General features: G+C 45.2%; 1 pseudogene; it reads right to left on the bottom strand.

Annotated features, from left to right (window-relative positions):
- Window positions 1-1087: 1087 nt before the first annotated feature.
- LOC115932906 (mucin-19-like) lies at window positions 1088-1936 on the bottom strand (annotated as a pseudogene).
- Window positions 1937-6784: the final 4848 nt, after the last annotated feature.

Here is a 6784-nt window from a genome sequence, read left to right as displayed (position 1 = left end):
AACCTGCTTTCCACAGTGGCTGAACTAATTTACATTCCTTCAGAAAGTGTATAAGTGTTCTCTATTCTCTAAATCTTCACCGATATGTGTTTTTCTTTTGACTTTTCAAAAAAGGCCATTCTGACCAGTATGAAATGGTATTTCATTTCGGTTTTGATTTGCATTTCTCTAATAAATAATGACTATGAGCACTTTTACATATGTTTGTTGGGTGCTTGTGTGTATGTCTTCTTTTGAAAAGTGTCCATTCGTGTCCTGTTGCCCACTTTTTAATGGAGTTACTTGCTGCTTGCTTGTTGATTTGTTTAAGTTCCTTATAGGTTCTGCATAATAGACCTCTGTTAGATGCGTAGTTTGTGAATATTTTCTTTCATTCTGTGGGTTATCTCTTTACTACCTTGATAGTTTCTCTTGTTGTGCAAAAGTTTTTCAGTTTAATTAAATCCCACTTAGTTGCAATTGCTTTTGAGGACTTAGCCATAGATTATTTGCCAAGGCCGTTATCAAGAAAAGTATTTCCTAGGTTTTTTCTAGGCGTTTTATAGCTTGAGATTTTTCATTTAACTCTTTAATCCATCTTAAGCTAATTTTTGTATTTGGTGAAATATGGGGGTCTAGTTTTATTCTTCTGCATATGACTAGCCAGTTATCCCCGCATTATTTATTAAATAAAGTCTTTTTCCCGTTGCTTACTTTTGTCAACTTTGTTAAAGATGTGATGGTTGCAGGCATGTGGCCTTAGTTTCTAGTACTCTAGTCTGTTCCATTGGTCTATGTGTCTGTTTTTCTACCAGTACCATGTTGTTTTGATTACCATAGTCTTCTAGTATAGTTTGAAGTCATGTAATATGATGTCTCTAGCCTATGTCTCTAGCCTTAGTATTGCTTTGGCTTGGCTATTCAGACTCCTTTTAGGTTCCATATAAATTTTAGATGTTTTCTATTTTGTGCAAAATGACATTAGTAGTTTGATAGGAAAAGCACTGAATCTGTAAATCGCTTTGAGCAGTATACTCATCTGCACGCAGATGATACTCCAGTGTATGTTCTGTGGTTGATGAGTGAAGTGTATTGTAATTCCAAATGGTCAAGCCAGACCCTGCCCCCACCCGGCTCCTCCTCTGCCAGAGCTGTACACCTCTACCCAGGGGGCCTCTAGAGCCACTGGGGATGGGGCTGAGGGCCGCTTCCCGCCCCCGTGCAGCTGCTGCAGGGCAAATCACCTGGCTTGGCCGCAGCCACAGGGACATCTGGCCCTGCTTCCGAGATGTGGGGAGTGCGGGCAGGCTCAGGAGTTGCCTGGAGGCTGCTGCCTGCACACAGAAGGCGGCTGCAGCTTGGGAGCCCAGGCGGGCTGGAGGTGCATGGCCTGGTCGGCCTCGGGATCTCCAGCGCGCCCAGCCTGAGGGCCCCCAGGCCGTGCCTCCCACCCACTCCTCCATCTGAGAGAGATCGGGGCCGCTGTCATGGGCACTCAGCAGTCACACCATGTGGGGTTGAGCGGCGGGTTCTCAGTTCTCGCCCCTGTGCAGCCGCCACCGCCAGGCAGAATGCCTGGCTTGGCCACAGCCACAGGGACACCTGGCCCTGGTTCTGCGAGACTGGGAGCGCAAGCGGGCTCAGGGGTTGCCAGGTAGCTGCTGCCTGCACACAGAGGGCGACTGCAGCTTGTGCGCCCAGGCGGCGGAGCATGGTCTGGGTGGCCTCTGGAGTGCGTGCGCGCCAGGTCTGAGGGCCTCCCTGGTGGTGCCACCAGCCCCAGTCTTCCTCTACTGGAGCCTGGAGCAGCTGGAATGGCCACTCTGCAGTCACAGGGGATAGAGTTAAGTTTTCTTATCCCACACATGCACACAAAAACGTAACTATTCTGTGAGGTAATGAACATGTTCATTGACTTCGTTTTGGTAATCATTTCAGAATGCGCATATAAACGCATCACATGTACAATTTTTATTTCTCTATTACACCTCAGTAAAGCTGAAATAATTAACAGGATTGAAAGGATAAACCCACAGTTCTATAGTCACAGTTGGACACTTCAATACCTCATTTTAATTAATGGATAGAAAAACCAGACAGAAGCTTCATGAGAAATACAAGAGTTAAACAACAGTATAAGCCACTGAGAGCTAATACACATATACAGGACAGTCCATCCAACAACAGCAGAATATACATTCCTTTCAAGTGTATATGGAAGTTCTCTAGGATGGGCCATATCTTCATCCACAAAATATGTCCTAATCATTTTTAAAAGTTTGAAATCATACAAAATATAATTTACACCCACAATGGAAGAAACAACAGATAAATAAGTGAAAACTGGAAAATTCACGAAAATGTGGAAATTAAACAATATAGTCTTCAACTGCCAGTGAGTGAAAAAAATAAATCACAAGCAAAATTATAAAATATCTTGAGATAAATTAAAATAAAAACAAAACATACCAAAACTTATTGAATGCAGTGAAAGTAGAGTTCAAAGGAAAATGTATGGATATAAACAACTACATTTAAGAAAAATCTCAAATCAACATCCTCACTCTATACCTAAAGGCAGTGGAAGAAGACAAAAGAAGACTAAACCCAAAGCTAGCAGTATGAAAGAAATAATAGAGAGTATAATTAGAGCATAAATCAATAAAATAGAAGTTTGGAGAGCAGTAGAATGAATAAACATAGATTATTTGAATGATAAAGCCTTTCACTATATTGACTGAGCAAAAGATGGAAGACTAATTATTAAAATAATAAATGAAAGCAGAGCCATTACTACCAACTTTACAGAAATACAAAAGGATTACAGGAGTATACTGTGAACAACTGTCTAACAACAAATTAGCTGCCCTGGATGAAATGGACGAAAGACACAAACTACCAAAGTGGCTCAAGAAGAAAGAGAAAATCTGAATAGACCTATAACCTAGGAGATTGAATTAGTAATCGAAAGTGATTAACAAAGAAACATTTATGACCAAATAGCTGCATTAACTGGTGAGTCAACCTAACATTTAAAGAAGAATTAATACCATTTCTTCTCAAACTCTTCTGACATAATATATGAAGAAGGAATACTTGCTAATTCATTTTTTGATAACAGCATTATCCTTATACCAAGGCCAAAGAGAGCACAAAAAAGAGAACTACAGCACAATATCCCTTATGAATATATAAGCAAAAATCTCAGCAAAATACTAGCAATACTAGCAAAATACTAGCAGCAATACTGTATAATCAAAGGATTGTAAACTATCACCCTGTGAGATTTATCCCCAAAATGCAAGGGTGGCTCAACATATAAAAAATCAATCAGTGTAATATACTCTAACAGTAAAATGAATAAGCACGTGATTATTTCAATTGATGCACAGAAATCATTGATGAAATACAACACCCTTCTATAATAAAAATACTCAATAAACTAGGCATAGAAGGGATTTTCTGCAACATGACAATAGGATGTACAAAAACCCAACAGTTAATATCATGATCAATGATGAAACACTGAAAGCTGTTTTCCTAACATCTAGAACAAGACAAGCATGGTGCATTTGCCACTTGTATTCAACGTAGCACTGGCAATTTTAGCCAGAGCAATTAGGCAAGACAAAGAAATAAAGGCATCTAAATTAGAAATAAAAAACAGAAGTAAAATTATATCTACACATGATCTTATGTGTATAAAGCTCCAAATAAAACACAAAACCGATTATAACAAATAAAAGAGGCAGGATGCAAAACAAACATAGGCAAATGAGCTATATTTCTATATAGTTGTAAAGAACTATGAAAACATTTTAAAAATTCCATTTATAATAGCACCAAAGAATAAGTTATTCAGGCATAAATCTAACCATGGTGGTATACACAAAACTTTGCTGAAAAAAAACGAAAGAGAGTGGAAATAACTGGAAAGACATTCTGTTTTCACGGGTTGTAAGACAATATTGTTAAGATAACAATACCATCTAAAGTAATCTACAGATTCAATGCAATATCATCAAAATCCCAAAGGCATTTCTGTAGAAAGAAAGAAACTCATTCTACAATTCATACAAAAATTCAAAGGATCTGACAGACAAAACAGTCTTGAAAAAGAATATTAGAAAACTCACATTTTTCAGTTTCACAGCCTACTACAAATCTACAGTAATCAAGAGAGTGTGGTACTGGCATAAGACTAATAAACTTTTAGACCAATAAAATAGAACAGATTTGAGATCCTACAAATTAGTGCTCACATATATGGTCAATGACTGTTCAACAAGCTGTCCAAGTCTAGTGAAGGGAGGAAAGAACAGTCTCTTCAACAGCTGGATGTCAGTGCACAAGAGAGAAGTTAGACCCCTACCTTGCTGTATACACAAAAATTAATTCTAAATTAATAAAAGACTTAAATGTAAGGACTAAAGTATGTAACTCTTAGAAGAAAGCACAAGGTAAACCTTTATGACCTTTGAGTTTTAAGTGTATTTTGAAATATGACAGAAAAGCACAGATAACAAAAGAAAATACACGTAAATTAGATTTAATCAAAATAAAAAACCTTTATGCATCAAAGGATACTATCAAGGGAGTTAAAAGACAACCCGTAGTATGTGAGAAAATATGTATCTGATAAAATCAAAGTGTGTATCTGATAAAAGCTTAATATCCCACAACTCAACATCAGAATTTCTAACATCCCAATTAAAAAATAGGCAAAGGACTTGAATAGACATTTCTCCGAAGAAGATACACAAATGTCTAAGACGGACAAGAAAAGATGCTAAACACCGTTATTCATTAATAAAATGCAAGACAAAACCCAAATGAGATGCCACTTTGCATCCACTAGTACGGCTTTCATAACAACGACACAGAAAATCAATGTTGCTAAGGAGGTGGAGAAATTGGAGCCCTCATGAACTGGCTGCTAGGAATAGAAAATGATGCACTTGCCGTGGCAAACAATTTGGTGGTTCCTCACAGAATCACACAGAGAAACAGGAGCTGCTGGCTTCCGGGTTCTCCTGGGCTGGCGTGGTACGTCCCGGAATCGCAGGCGCGCATCCCTTCCCACCTGAGGGCCTGCCTGGCCGTGACTCCCGCCCCTCTTCTCCTCGGAAGAGAGGTCGGGGCCGCTCCAGGGGCCGTCTGCAGCCACCGGGGATGGGGCTGACGGTGGGTTCCTGCCCCGGTGCAGCCGCCGCCGGGCAGACCGCCTGGCTTGGCCACAGCCACGGCGACATCCAGGCCCGGGTCTGCGAGACTGGGCGCGCCAGCCAGCTTGGGAGTTGCCTGGCGCCTGTAGCTGGGCGCCCAGGTGGTGGAGCATGGCCTGGGCGGCCTCTGGATCGCGAGTGCCCCTGGCCTGAGAGCCCGCCAGACCCTGCCCCCGCCCGGCTCCTCCTCTGCCAGAGCTCGACACCTCTAGCCAAGGACCCTCTGCAGCCACGGGGGATAGGGCTGAGGGCCGGTTCCCGCCCCCGTGCAGCTGCTGCAGGGCAGACCACCTGGCTTGGCCACAGCCACAGGACATCTGGCCCTCGTTCCGAGATGTGGGAAGTGAGGGCGGACTCGGGAGTTGCCTGGAGGTTGCTGCCTGCACAAAGAAGGCGGCTGCAGCTTGGGTGCCCAGGCGGGCTGGAGGTGCATGGCCTGGTCGGCCTCGGGATTGCCAGCGCGCCCAGCCTGAGGGCCCCCAGGCTGTGCCTCCCGCCCAGTCCTCCACCTGAGGGAGATCGGGGCTGTTGGTATGGGTCCTCAGCAGTCACCCTGTGTGGGGTTGAGCGGCGGGTTCTCAGTTCTCGCTCCTGTGCAGCCGCCGCCGGTCAGAATGCCTGGCTTGGCCACAGCCACTGGGACACCTGGCCCTGGTTCTGCGATGCTGGCAGCGCGAGCGGGCTCGGGGGTTGCCAGGCAGCTGCTGCCTGCACACAGAGGGCGACTGCAGCTTGGGCGCCCAGTCGGCGGAGCATGGTCTGGGTGGCCGCTGGAATGCGTGCGCTCGAGGCCTGAGGGAAGCGCTGTTGGTGCCACCTGCCCCGCTCTGCACCTCTCCGCACCTGCGCCAGCGCCCTGCGCCCCCTCCACGCCTGCGCCGGCGCTCTGCGCCTCTCTGCCTTTGCAAAGGGCGCTCTGCCTTTGCCAGGGCGGAGCTGCCTTCTCCTCAGCACAGACCAGAAGAGCATCGCAAGGGCGGAGCTGAGTTCTCCTCTGCACAGACTTCGGAGATACAGCGAAGGCGGAGCAGTGTTCTCCTCAGCACAGACTCGGGCGGGCGGGCCGGGGGCACCGCGAGGGCAGAGCTGCGTTCTGCTCAGCACACACCCGGGGGACACCGCGAAGGCAGAGCAGCTTTCTCCTCAGCACAGACCTTGGGGGCACTGCCTCGCTTTGGGACAACTCGGGGCCGCATCAATGGTGAATAAAATCCTTCCTGTTTGCAGCCCTGAATAATCAGGGTTAGAGACCAGTTAGAAGGGTTCAGTGTGGAAAACGGGAAACCAAAAGCCCCTCTGAATCCTGCCGACCGAGGTTCTCCCCAGCCAAGGTGAGGCGGCCGCAGTGCGAGATCCACACCGGAGCCTCCGAAGACAAATGCGGCATTCCTAATGCAGACATGACACCCAAAGTATGACACTCCCATTGCTCATGTAACAAGCACCTGTAATGCTAATGCACTGCCTCAATACAAAAATATTAATATAAGATCCGCAATCCCCTCACTGCCATGCAGTCCAAAGACAGCGATCATAATAATCAACATTGACATAGTCAATACAAACGTAGTAATGAACCT

This window comes from Gorilla gorilla, chromosome 23 (genome assembly GCF_029281585.2).
Source record: "Gorilla gorilla gorilla isolate KB3781 chromosome 23, NHGRI_mGorGor1-v2.1_pri, whole genome shotgun sequence".
Taxonomy (NCBI): domain Eukaryota; kingdom Metazoa; phylum Chordata; class Mammalia; order Primates; family Hominidae; genus Gorilla; species Gorilla gorilla.
The sequence above is the reverse complement of the archived record's forward strand: the minus strand, read 5'-3'. Positions and strand labels throughout refer to the sequence as shown.